This window comes from Pelmatolapia mariae, linkage group LG10_11, assembly GCF_036321145.2.
Source record: "Pelmatolapia mariae isolate MD_Pm_ZW linkage group LG10_11, Pm_UMD_F_2, whole genome shotgun sequence".
Classification (NCBI taxonomy): Eukaryota; Metazoa; Chordata; class Actinopteri; order Cichliformes; family Cichlidae; genus Pelmatolapia; species Pelmatolapia mariae.
Genome location: NC_086236.1, coordinates 69,065,753 through 69,080,517, shown reverse-complemented (window position 1 = coordinate 69,080,517; position 14,765 = coordinate 69,065,753).

Here is a 14,765-nt window from a genome sequence, read left to right as displayed (position 1 = left end):
TTATATTTCGTTTGAATTTGTACCACTTGTTGTCATTGCACAGATTTTGTATCAAGTGCACCATGCAAAAACATTGTTCTGCGTCTGGTGTTGATGCACCAATACTGTTCTTGCTCTAAGAAATGAACGTTATTCTCTAAAGACCAAAACAAAAAAAGAGTTTTTCCTGCAACAGTATGTACGACTCCCTTTCTAAGCCAGCAGTATGTGGCACATCAGGTTGAATTTAATAAAGGTCAGGACCCCTGAGACATCCATTTCTCGAACTAGAGATGTACTTCTGATGCATTTTTGCTCTCGCTCAGTTGCTGCCGTTTGCACTGTTCTGTGAAGTGAGCAGTGCATACCATTGTATGCAATGAAAAGATCAATGGAGCTGATACTAAGATGTTAATGTCCATCGCTCCTGTGTTCCAGTGTGACAGTGTGTTACATAATGCAAATATATCATGGTAATGGCTGAGAACTGCATTAAAAAGCATCAGCTTCAGTCTAGAGTCAGGAGAATGACTCTTTGTGAGTTTGCTTGTAGTCTTGAAATGAGCTGACCTTTTCTAGGGAATAAAAGTTATTTAATGCAGGTAACTGCTCAACAAACTCAAGTCTCCATACAACAGTATGTACTACTCCCTTAACAAATCAGAACAATTTGCCTCCTACGGGCATGATATAACAAAGGTCAGGACTTGTGAGGCATCTGTTTTTCATAAGAGATGTATTTCTGATCTGCTTGTCCTCTTGCTCAGTTTTGCACTGGAGCTTATTCATTTTCTCTGGTTAGAAACCGTTTGGGCTGTTCTGTGAAGGGAGCAGTACATGCCATTGCAGGAAATGTTCAATTCAGCAGAAAAGTAGATGCATCTAGTAAATGATGCAAGTAGTAGATGAAAATTAATATTGAATTAGACCATTAATTGAAAAACATTGCGATTTTTATATACTGAATATCTATATGGGTTCATTATCAGCAACCATCATTCCTGGGTTTCACGGACTCACTGAATGCAAATGTATAATGTTAAATAACAAACTGATTTTAAAAAAAGCTGACAGCTGCTGAATAAAAGGATCATTAAATTTCGCTCGTCTGGTTTCTGAAGGACTTGAGGGTTTGAAGTTTAAAAACTAGTATACTTTCTCTGAGAAATTTTCAACAGAAACTGAAGTTTTCAAGCAAAAGTACTACTCCTTTCATCAGCTTGCACTTGTATCTGTCTGATATGAGTCTCACGTTAATGAAGCTCAATTTTAAAATTGACTTCCTGTTCTTGTTAGACACTTTGTGTTGCTCTGTGTGCACAGGACAGAGATTTAAGTGAGATTTCTTATTCCCCCACATGGAAAAACATTTCTTAGAACACAACTACTCTAACAAGGTTCAGAAAAAAACCTTGGTCTGAACAGTTTCATAGCATAATTGGAAAAAGGGTTTTCTAATGTATCAGGTAGTACAGTGGACCACTGGAACACAGTGCTGACCTCCATGTCTCTGCTAGACATTCCATTAAAAACTATGAATGATTTTTTTTTTAATCATTGTTATTGGCATTTAGAGAATTTTGGCCAATTTCACGTTATATCAGATGAAACAAAAATCTATTTTCTTCAAATAACAAGCCCGTCTCAAAGAGACCAAAACTTTCGAGCAGTAATATTTTAACATAATCAGCTCAAAGAAAACTGAAATGGAGACAAATATGTTAGGCTTCAATTTTCCAAATTGCCTTTTGAGATCACCCTGGTAACCCCAGTGAGAAATATTAAGAGAGTGAACTTAACTTTTTACTGCATAAATGTGGAAGCCTAAAAGGTTTTGAGCCCTTTTTATGATACCAAATTGAAGTAATTTCACATATACCAACAGCACTTCAGTTATTCATGTAGTTTTGAGTCACACTCTTACATTTCCTACACTACAGCAGCAGGGAGCAATCTCTGGTAGTTACACCAATCTTGCTGCTGCAGCCCTGTTGTTCAAAACGCCTGTAGGAGCGACCCAGAGACCCTCTCACTGCTGCCATAGCAACCAGCTAAAAAAAAGCAGCCTGACCTGATGCTAATATGATTTGACAGGCAAGAATGTGTGTGTGTGTGCGCATGTGTGTGCATGTGTGTGGGAGGCCCTTTTTTTTTATTATTGAGAGTACATACTTTCCTGTGTGTGCATGTTCTCTGTGTGTTTCAGTGTGCATGCATGCCTGTGTTTGTATGTAAAGCTCATTAACTCCTCAATGTGCCGTTGCTATGCTTCTTAGCTGAGACTTAAGCAAAAATGAGAGCGGAGACAGCCCTTAGTCCTAGCACTCACCCACGAGGTTAGTGTTTGTGAATATGCTGCACTTAAGTCTCAATCGCAGCAATTTTCTGAAGTTTTTTTGTTCATGTTTTAAAATTATACAGTATGGAAACCAGTGCTTCAGCACAAAATGACCCAAATGTATCCCCAGTGATCTGATAGTGTTGTTGATCAATAATTACCCCCACTCCAACTGTGGACTTATTATTTCTAAGCTCTGATTAATGGAGAGCATACCAATTGCCCATAGGCAGTGTTACAATATACTTTGGTCCTGTGTTAGATATTTATCTACATTTCGTTACTTTAGTTGCCATAAATAACCACTTAGAACCAGTTTATTTACTGCCTGCCAAACAAATAAAAGCGAGATTCCTGTATTTCTCAAGCAGGGCGTTTGCTTCATGAAAGTGACCCTTTTGACAGTGCATGACACTAAGCCTGCACTCGCACCTCTTTTGAACCACCCTCATGAAGCAATCCCTTCCCCCAGACATAGATCCCCATGCAGCTACAGCAGTATATATTTGCTAATCCAGGGGACTAAATTACTTTCTGACTGAGAGACAAGCAAAATAATTTCAGTAAAAAGATTTTAGAGGCCATGGCTGCTTACCCGGGTAAACACTGTTTTCCTGTAGTTGCATTCCTCTAATCTTTATGGAGCAAATCTAAAGTTGATGCGATACACACTCACAATGTCCACAATTACAAGAAATGCTATAATTTCTCCTCTAAACGATTCTGTAAATTCCACATTTTCTAATATATCCAATATTACTTGTTCTTGTAAAACGGCATGCTACATTAACAGAGCAAATGCTGTGAAACAAATAAAAGATTACTCCCACGAATAAGTGTGAATCAGTGGATGAAGCAGAGTGGACGCATAGTGCATTTCACTTTTGGTTTTAGACTTTTTTTACCCATTCCTACAGATAGGGATCTTATATTTTTTTCTCCCAACAAACTGCTGCCAAAGCAATACTTCTTCCATCTGAATTTTACATGAGATCCTCTAAAAACTGCTGTGAAAACCTTGTTAAGCATTTAAATTTGCCAAGAAATCAGGTATCAACACAAAACTCTCGCTTCATTCTCTGTGCCTCTGTAATCCCTGATCCCTATTAAGGACGGTGGATCTCTACTTTACAGGATATTTAAAAAAAATAAAATAAAAATTCTGGTTACAGGAGAGACATGACAATAACAAGATTACATAAATGCATTTGAATTGGCTGTAGGTTACAGAACAAGACAACTCTGTGCACAAAAACCCAAACATGACCGACAGTTACCCAACCTGCTTTGCAGCAGTGCTGTGTTCTGTTTCGCCTCCTCCTCTCCTGTTCCCAGATCGAGCTGCAATTTGGTAAATTAAAAGGTGATCAAGGGGATTAGAGTAACTACAGACTGTCACATCCCATTTGCAAAACTAACACCAAAATAGCCCCACAGACAGAATAAAGAGCCTTTTATTGAATGTTACTAAACCAGCTGATGTAGAAACAGTATTTTAGGTTCAGAACATTTCACTTCTTGATCTTTAAGCTATCTTCTCTCTTATGTTTTACAGTAAATCTATACTATAAAGAAAATATGTCACACTTAATTATTACAGTGTGACATGCAGGAGCACACTTGTAAAATGAAAGCAGTATTTTTCCCCCCACAGTCTTAATATAGAAACCTTCAAGATTTCAGATCTCCACCAAAACCAACAGGATTCAATTTGTACCCAATTTATTTTTTCAAATACATATAAATACAAAAAAAACTTTATCAATGAAATACTTTTTGTATTACCTGTACTTAATTTTATAATAACTTTCTTTTTCCCTCCCCTGATTGGGACACCAGCAGTGGATGATGAAGTCAGTGTCTAGCTCCACTCTGGGTACTTTTTCAGGCAACTGAAAATGAAATTTATTTTAAGTAATATAGTCAGCTCAGAGTTTTATAAGTCGGTGCAAACTTTGTGTGCTTATTATGAATTTCTCCTTGACCACAATTTGCAGTGCAGTCAAAAGTCTGGAGCTTTCTGTGTGTTATTCTAGCAGCAGTTGTGTAGCTTTTGATGTTCCACAGCAAGAGTAATGCAGTGCAGACTGGATGATTGGCTGGGTAATTGACCTTAACCTGTGTAGGAACCTAATTAGACTACTCTGCACTTGTGATTGCTCCCTAGAGCACTGAAAAACAGCTTAAGACAGGAAATTATATTACTGGACCATTTTCCCCTTTGATCAGGTAATTTCTAGTTCTTAATACAGTACACACAATCCAGACAAACATCAAAACCTCCCAGTTTAGAGTTGGTAAATCTCTAGTGTGGCACCAAAAACCAAAAACAAACAAAAGAATGGCACTTCTAACCCCCCTGGGCCTTGGACACAAGGTATCTGGTGGTGTCAGGTAATGGCCACAGTAGACAGGGTTTACTGCACTGTGTCACAAAAATGTGTTGAACCAGACTGGGCTCTGGGAAGTTTAGAAGCTGGCCAACAAACAATTATCATTTGACAGTGGTTGTGATGCCGAAGGTGGCAGTACTTAAAGTTTGTCAGGTTTAAATGAGAATGGCTACTGGTGTGAAAGGGGAAATGATCTATCTTCAAATTTAACTAAGCAGCTTTAAGTCTATGAACCTGAATGAAAATTACAATTAAACTAATAATGAGGCAAAAAAGAGAAAGAAGTGATGCAAGTGCAAAAAAAAGGGCCTAATGGGATATGAACCACTGGATTGGGTTGTGGCAAGTTTTAGAGACTAGAGATTGGGGAGCGAGCTGTTTTCCGGGTGTGAAAGAAAGGCTGCATTGTAAAAATTATCGAGACACACAAGCTTTCCTTTGACCATGGTGCTTGACATATGTGGTTATGGCTCTCACTCCCAACTCGTCATTGGGAGTGAGAGCTCCCAAGACAGCTGTCTTTTGCTAAATCTAACCAAGTAGCTTTTAGTTTGTTGTGCAGTGGATAAAAGTGAAAGTAAAAAGAAAGTGGAAGTAAAACTAACAGCAAGAGGGACTAAAAAGCAAAACAACTGTAAAACAGAGTGACCTGAACAGGACACAAACAGTAGTCTGCCACTCTTCCAACCTCCTTACATCAACTTTGTAAGTCTATCAAATAAAGATTTTATCTCTAAGTGCCCAGTGTTGCTTCTCTCCCCAAAAGAAACCCTGTGTAAAGTCTGAAGAGAAAAAAAAAACGTGTTAAGTGTGCATGTTCTACAAAAAGGTTTTTGGTAGATGTAGACATGAATACCAGTAATCAAGATTCCCCAGTATTGCATGAAAATGATTATCAGTGTTAGTGACTACATCTTTCAGTTGTTAATTCTGTGGCTGATCAGGAATAACCTGCAAACATACTGCAATTTAGCCCCATATTTACATTCTGACTAAAGCCTTGTCCAGCAGAGATGAGAGTATGTGCTCAATTTCTTCTTTCCCCATCTATCACCTAACCCTCATAAAAATATCTTTCTGATATGGAAATATTTTTAGCTGTATTCTTGCCAAGATGTTTTCTGTTTTAAAAACTAAACCATCAGATTGGACTCCAACACGAGTTAATCGGAAATGCTGCATGCTGCTCAAAGATGTCATGCTCTATAAGTGAGATGGAAAATAACCATCAGTCTCCAGCCTCCAGACAAAATTCCGGCAAATTCTGACAGAAGCTGGTACACAAATCAATCAGCCACTTTGGCAGGCACCCAACCATTATATGATAGCATTTCTGATTCTAAAAATCTGGACAGTCAGCTTGATAATACATTAGTGGTAGGAGGATGAAGTTATGCACTTCATGCTCATGAAATATTAGTGCCAACTGCAACACGGCAGGACTGGTCCCTTCAGTGGGTGTAAGAAGGATGTTTTTTTTGCCAGAGTGGGACAGATGTGACCACTGCTGGCTGAGCTGGCCAGAGTTGAATCAGAGGTCAGCTGCACAAGACAACAGCATCAAAATGATGGTATAAATTGCCCGACCAGATCTCCTTCGAATTATTTGACAGACTCCCTGCTGGGGTGTAGCTGGCCTCCAAAGTGTCACAACACTGGCACTGATGAGAGTTGGTTAAGCGCCTGGAAGCATGCAGTAGCCCAGTTGGAGCCTATTATTCAATCACTCTGCTCTTCCCCTGGGTTCATAATAAAGAAATTATTCTGAGAAAGAAGGCAGGAGTCCCTTGCTCTCAAATACGAAAAAAAATATAAAATATAAATTGCATAAAAAAGTATCCAAGTTTTTGTTAACTGAACTGTTATGAACGTGTGTGTGTGTGTGTGTGTGTGTGTGTTTGTTTGCACAATGGATGTTTTTATATCTTAAATTTTCAAACAACAATGGCAAAGATATCAAAAAAGCTCTGCTGGAAACTAGAGGCAACAAATGTTTGTTAAATGTAGCCTCGTAAAAACATTTTGCTTCAAATTTGCCATGTAAAAGACTTCCCATTTTACAATGTAGCAGGAAATGGATTGTCCTCAAGAACAAGAACCTTCCCAAAACAATAACCTGACACTACGCTGATATTGATTTCTTGTGTGAACCTTTTTCTTTGATTCTTCTTTGCGTTATTAATTTATTTGACCTCTTGTATTTCTGTGCTTAGGTGGGAGTGGAGAGTTTGGAAATAGGATGCATCTGTTTTCTGATGGACAGCATCTGTATTACATCCCATGTCAGAAGAAAAAACAGGGACCATTTTTATTCCAAAATTCCTACTAATTCCATTCATGGTGAATGAAATTACACACACAGTGTGTAGCTGAATCAAACATTGTGTACAGATGCAGGGCCTATGCTTCAGTTTATTTCTATGTGGTTACTGCATAATTAGCATCCCTACTAAGAATCCATTTCAAAACAGCATGATTTTGTGTTGAGTAATCTCACTTTATGGTAATTATTGAGATGTGTCACCTCAGGCTGTAAACACCAGTCACTTCATTAGTTACAACTTGCTAGTACCAGGTTGGACCCCCTTTTGCCTTAAGAACTGCCTTATTTCTTCATGGCATTCATTCAACATGGTGCAGGGAACATTCCTTAGAGATTTGGGTCCATATTGACATGATAGCATCACACAGTTGCTGCAGATTTGTTGACTGCAAATCAATGATGGGAATCTCCTGCTCCACCACATCCTGAAGGTGCCCTATTGGACTAAGATCTGGTGACTGTGAAAGGCATTTGATTACAGTGAACTCACTGACATGTTAAAGAAACCAGTTTGAGATGATTCAAGCTTTATAATGCAGCAGCCTCAACTGTTAAAAGGCAAAATGAATCCATGTTTTTATGTTGTTTATGCCAAACTCTAACCCTACCTTCTATATCTGAAATCCAGAGTCAAGAGACCAGTCAATATTTTTCCAACCTTGTGTTGTTCAACTTTCGCGAGCCACAGTCGACTGTAACCTCAATTTCCTGCTTTTAGCTCACAGGAGAGGTACCCAGTGTGGTCTTCTGCTGTGGCCCATTGGCTTGAAGGTTCAATGTGTTTTGCATTCAGATATGCTTTTCAGCATACCTTGGATACCGCATACCAACTGATGCTTTCCGATCAGCTCAAAGCAGTCTGGCTATTCTCCTCTAATCTCTGAGATTAACGAAGCATTTTCATCCAGAGAATATCTGCTCACTGGACAGTTTTTCTTTTTTAGACGGTTCTTTTTAAACCCCAGAGATTCTTGTTCAGGGAGATCCCCAGTAGATCAGCAGTTTGTTAAATACTCAGATCAGCCTATCTGGCACCAACAACCAAGCCATCTTAAAAGTAATTTAAATCACTTTTTGAACTTCAATGGGTTACTTTGACAATGTCCGCATGCCTAAAGGAATTGAGATGCTGCTATGTGATTGGCTGATTGGCTGTTAACCAGCAGTTGAACAGATATAGCTAACAAAATGACAGCAAAAATGGTAATGCACAGAATTCTTTTGAATAAGGTACCACAACTCCTTGTCTTAACTACTGTATGTGTGTACTTAAATACAAATACCCATTCTGAGCCAGGAAGTGTTTTTTTTTAACTCAGCAATCAAGACATGGTTATTCGAATACATAAATAAATAAATAAAAAATCCCCCACAGCCTTGTTTTGAGTAGTTTCATGCAGGAACTGTATATGTGGAAAAAACCTCCATTTACCCATGACAAGAGGTTCATGCTTGTGACAGTGTGACAGGATGTAGACATTAATGGTACCCCCCGCAGCTCAGCTGTAATGTTAGCTAGCTGCATGCTGCCTTTGGGTGGTGAATGCAGACAGTAAAAAGAAAATACTTAATGCGCGAACCTTTCATAACAATGTTTTTAGATTTTGTTGAGTAAGCAGGTTATGTTTTATGGACAGATACATTGCTGCTGATTTTTTAAAAGCTACTTTTTGATGCTTCAAGCATTGCAATAAAAGTGTTGTTCCATCATATTCTAGAGATGTTAGACATCTGTATAGCTGATCTCCAAAATTTGTCAACTCACAGTACAACTATATAAATGGTTAAGTAACAATTTAAGTAAAGTGGGAAAACATGCTAATTTTATTTTGGAGCTCTTTGGAGGTATTTATTTTCTTTTTATCCGTTTTGTCATTGTCCACAGATGTTTCATCACATCATTACAATGTTGCTGACTTCTGCAGTTTGTCCCTAAACAATTTTTATTGAATCTGCTTTAAAAAAAAATCTATACTTTTTAAAGGTACACATATATTGGAGTCCGAGGGAACAGAAACTTTCAGGGGCAGATGTTGTTTATCCAGTTTTTAATGGATTGAACTATTTACTGAGGTCATAGTGGACATGGGAACTAATTTAGCCTCCAAAGACCCAAACTCTTTCATGGCATGCATTTTTAATTTCTCTTTGCTATTTGGGCTGATTGAGACCCAATGAATGTAAAAAGAAAGAATTACCTTATTTTTGTTTCTGAGAAAAATGAGATCCACATAAGAGGACATTTGTTTTAAATTTCGATAGAACAGTGGCAGCATAATATCCTCGTAAGTGGATATCAGGCCCTTGTAGAGAAAAATGTATTATTTTGGTCTAGACAACCAAAAATGTGATGTCCACATATGTGGGCACCAGGTCCTAGAAGGTTAGTATTACACACTTTCAGGAGGGGTGTCTCAGACATTTAGAAGGACGTTCATGCATTCAGGCATGATATATCGATGAATGTTATACTCTTAATTCATGTATTTTTGTCATGACAGTCTATATAATCATACCAAAAAGTGGCATTTACTGTATTCATGTAGGCTTTATTTGGGGAGGGGGTCATACTGAGACCAAATTATTTACTTTTGAAGTGAAAGATAAATAAAATTTAAAAATTATAGTCACTTTCAGTTTGTCTTTCTCCTTATAATAAACTCCCAGTTAGTATCAGCATTTAAACATACGACAGATAACATTTTAAATGATTGAAAGTTAAATGATCCTAGAATCAAAGGATGCTACATGAATGCAAATGTGAATTGTTCTGGGGATTTCAGTTTTAAGTTGTATTAAAGAAAAGTATATACATATTTTTCTGTTTTATACTATATGAATTACTAGCAAGTTTCCTAAAATAACAATTAACAATTCTGTTGTTTTTGTCAGATTATATTAAATGCATAACTAATAATGGATAATGTTTTATGTTTTAGGAAATAAGATTTTATTGTGATAGTTGTTTCTCCCAGTAGTTTATTCTTGGAGTCCTCTGGGATGCCACTTGGTGTTCCTCAGAAATTAAATGAGATTTAACAGTTCAGTGTTTGTTGTTTATTTCTATTGTCACTGTTCAGTTTTTCACCCTTACAGCAGCTCATAACTGTAATCATGTAAGCTGTAATATTTCGGGAATTTATCCCATTATCTGTAGAACAGACTGGCATCATATGTTCAGTCATGTCAAATAACTAAAGTGGCCTTATATTGTTGTAGGGTGCTGTCAGCCAAATATAAAGTGTGTATGTTTTGACACACTGGATGAAAAGACACAGGAATCTTTCAAGAGCAGAAATCCACAGAGTAACTCAAGGATTCATTTTTCTTTTTCTCTTTTTTCCTTTTTTAGGTTAAGAACAAGTTGACACTGGACATCAAATACTACAAACTCAGAATATCCTCTACTTCACCTCTGCAAGATGGAGTTTTACACATTCCCTGTGAAGCCATGCTTCTAGCTTGAAGTGCTGACACCTGAAGTAGGCTGACGTGTCCTCACCACTCGCTCCCCCTTATCGGGGACACACAGGCAGCTTCCTCACACAGCAGCCTGGACCAGCACTGCCACTTTTAACCTGCTTCCTCAGACTAGCACAGCGGTGTTTTCATATTCCTCACGGTGATTCTGAATGAATTAGTCCTCTCTGTGTACTACACGACTGTATTGGTACTGTGAGTTGCAGCTACAGGAGAGGACTCTAAGATTAGGGTAGACAGACTTCTGCATCAATAGACAGGGCAGGATGTTGGCCTGTTTGCCCATTAGCAGGCATTAAACTGATAATAAGAATGTTGACAGCACATCTTCTTATTAGCTTAGATTGTTGGGTATGTGATGGCATCACATTTTGTTACAATCATGCCTGTTTTGGTTTGTTAATCAGAAAGTGACGCAAGCTATCTGCAAGAAACAATCATGCCACACAAGCTGAGGAAGACTGACATCTAATAACCAGGAGTTACCCACGCTTGGAAGGCAGAGTATAATAAAAATTAAACCACAGAGTAACACAGCGTGCAGTTATGCTCAATTTGTGGCATGTTCCAATATCGTTTGTAAGTGGAATGAACACCAGAGGAGATAGGAGTGCTTTTCATTATGCCAGGCTTCAACATGAGTCAGTGAAAATCAAAATTTCAACATCTCTAACCTGGTGAGATGAAAGATTAACAAACCTAGAAAACTATTCCGCAGTGGATCGGATCAGAGACAAAATAAAAATGCAGTGATGGCCTCATTTCGATGCAACTGTAGCTCGGAACAATGGCTGATTTCCTGCCAAAGTGCCGAGTGAGTTGACAAACCCACCACCACCTACTGGCACAGAGAGTAGCTGGTGGTAATTTCTAACCCAGTTAATAATAGAAGAGGAAGTATTCTGATCCCAAACTCTTGTATCAGCAACAGCAGCAGATCTGCACTCCAATTTCTTGAGGACATTTATTCCAGTCCTCAGCATTAAGTTAACGTTGTCTCTTGCTGTACATTGGCTGCATAATTATTGTGGAAATCAGGGGGATTCACCGACTAGATGGCTCATAGAACATTTAGAAAATAGACATGAATGCACGTCATTAAAAACATATTTTCTCTAAAACAGCAAATCCGTATTTAGGCGGATATTCGGGGCCACTGTTGATGCTGATTTCTGTCATTTAGCGCTGGCATTATGGTAAACTTGTTGATGATGCCAAGTAGGTCGTTGTTAAAGCCAACCTGTGTCAAACAGTATTTGCTGCTTATTTTTAGCACATTTTGAATGTGACTAGCAGATGGTTGCAGCACACGGCACTGTACAATGACTCATAAGTGTCACTCAGTTAAACAATCAGAGAAAAGTGTGCAGTACAAGCACGGAAACAACGTGTGGAAAATCTGTATTGTCCTAAAATCAGTAACCCAGATCCAGCTGGTATTCAAAACAAAGACTGACTGGTATTTGAAACCTTGACCCAAGTCAGCTTGCAGCACAACTGGTGCAAAAGCATTCATTTTTACTGCACATTTCTGAAATCTCCCTCACTTTACCAGGTTATGTGTTATTCAGAGTGGATGCTCTGAACTCATGGAGATTAAACAGATTAAATAAAATCTATTATCACTATAATTTGATGTTTGCTCTCTGGCATTAATGACCATGCTGTTGACAAGAGGATTCACCAGCCTCACTATTGCTGAATCATACATTCACACATGGCAGCACAGTGCCATCATCTGGTTGACTGAAGTGCTGTAAAATCCTTGAACGTGGTTCATGAGGCGAGTTTATAATCTGGATACAGGAAACGTTTCATTATTTGTTCTTAGATGTCCAGCAGAGTTATATTTCAAGTTTCCACTGAGACCATTATTTCAGGTAATTGGTTTTTATGTATTTGGAATGAGGCTGCAGGGATCAGAATAACCAAGAGGGAATTTTTTTTAAGTATTTGGGCCACTGACAGCCTTCTCCATCAGTCAAACTCCCCATTGAAGAAAACAGGGTGAAGCACACCTTGGCTAACAAGTGGGGTTTTTTTTTTTTTCTTTCTTGCAGTCAGTAATTTAAGAATGTAACACTGCAGGAAGATGTTCATGGGGGTGGAGGGCTCAGCTAAAAATACTAAAATGTAAAATGTAAAATTTAGGAACATGTGGGTCTAACAATCAGCTCAAGACACTTCTATTTTTGCTCAGTAAAAATGTTCACAACACAGCAGTGAAGACGACACTGTCATCAGGGGTGTTGTTTATGGTGGAGCTGCTGCCTCTCCTCTCTGGTACATAGCAGCCAGCAAAGAGGCGGCACCACAATAAAGACAACAGTGAACCCGGGTGGAGCGAAAGATGTTCTCCTGTAGTTAACAGCACTCCACGTTACTTACAATCAAAACCTTCATGGTTAAAAGAAGATGTTTTTTATGTTCTCGAGTTATTGCATTCACAAACGTAGGTGTGCACGGCATCTGCCTGCCTGCCCAGCAGGGTGACGACAATACCCCTTTAGCCTTTAGTGGCTGAGGGTTAAAAACAATCTTTTCACCTACAGCAGAGTACAAAACCATTTCGGTTTATCTTTAGATGTTGGCTGCTTTTTCACTCATTTTCATTCCAGTTCTTCTATATGACCATTTTCAGATGAATGTTGCTTTTTTAAGCCATTTAACACTGACCTATGAATTATTGAAACATAAAACACATAACACATTCTAACAGCCATAAAATCTTATATTTGTACCAACAAATATTAGCTCAACCGCTAACATATCATAGCACAAAGAACTTGGTACATCTTTGCATGGTGTGCAACAATAAACATTATAATTAGCAAAAAAGAAAAAAAACCTTGAGGAAATAAGATGGTCCTGTTAATAAACTCATGAAAGCACCCCCCCCCCCCCCCCCAAAAAAAAAGCCCAAAACAAAACAAAAAAAACCTTCCGCTTTTTAATGATCTAACATAAAGGTTTCATTTAGAAGCATCTGTTTTCATGGATTTCATGGAATTATATGGTCAGTTCTTGCTCATTAAGAGTGACAGTCTTGACTCTTGAGGGAAAAATTTCTCACAGAACTTCTTTTACATTTACATTTTCCAGGAACTCCATCCATATCATCTGAGTCACTGTGTTTGGAAAAAGGGTTCTGGGATGGCTTTTCCTCAGACCACTTGTGCTAAATTTGGACTGCATAGTGTTTAAACAGGTTATGCATTAATGTAAAAAATAATTCTGCCTGGTTTATAAAATTAAAATTATTCAAAGCAAAGTCTACCGTATTATAGATTTTTATATTTATTTATATACATATATACACACACACATTAGTGATTACTAGGATTAAGTACATTTACTGTTGTACTGCACTTAGAAGCATCTCAAATTCATACTTTCTTCATTCTATGTCAACAATACATAATATTAACATTTTCATGCTGTAAGAAAAAACATTCAAAAAGATGAAAACAATCAAAGGAAAAAAATACTAAAATAAATAAGATTAGAAACACAATCAATAGTGGCACAGAGATGCCTTACATTATAATTCTGCAATCATGCTCTATGCATCTATAAAAATGCTGAGCAGACCCAGTTGATTCTGATTTTGAGTCAAGATGGCAAGAGGAAAAGATCTAAAGAGCTTTGAAAGAGGGCTCAATGTTTTATCACAAAAGCTTCAGTCACAAAGACTGCTCAGCGTGCCACTGTTTCAATAGGAACAGTGATTAAAGTGACATCTGCACTTAAGATGAAAGACATCAAACATCAGCTGTGGCCGACAGCAGACATTTGATCACAGTGATACACTTGCATGAGTGCAAAAATGTGATTGGGGGGGGAGCAAGAGTTTCTCTAGCCGACAACAATGTTACTTAAACCCAAAGTTCACTATTCTGTATGGAATACTATTAAAGCAATTTCATACATATATGTTTAATTATGTAATATTGCAGGAACAGGACTTTTACTTGCAGCATACTATATTTACAGCTTGGCAGTAGCATAAGTGAAAGGATTCAGATGCGTTTTCCGTAACATAATTTTCTTTGAGAGGATAATATTACATTATATTTTTTTAAAAATGCCCTTATTTTTTTTTTATACTTAAACTTAAAGTATCTAATAGTACTACTTGTTCCTATGGAGAGCATACATTGTGTTGCAGTAATATTACTGTGAAATTTGTTTTGCCTTTTAAAGTTTGCCTAATCAACTTTTATGCATCTGTAATAAAAATATAATAACATTA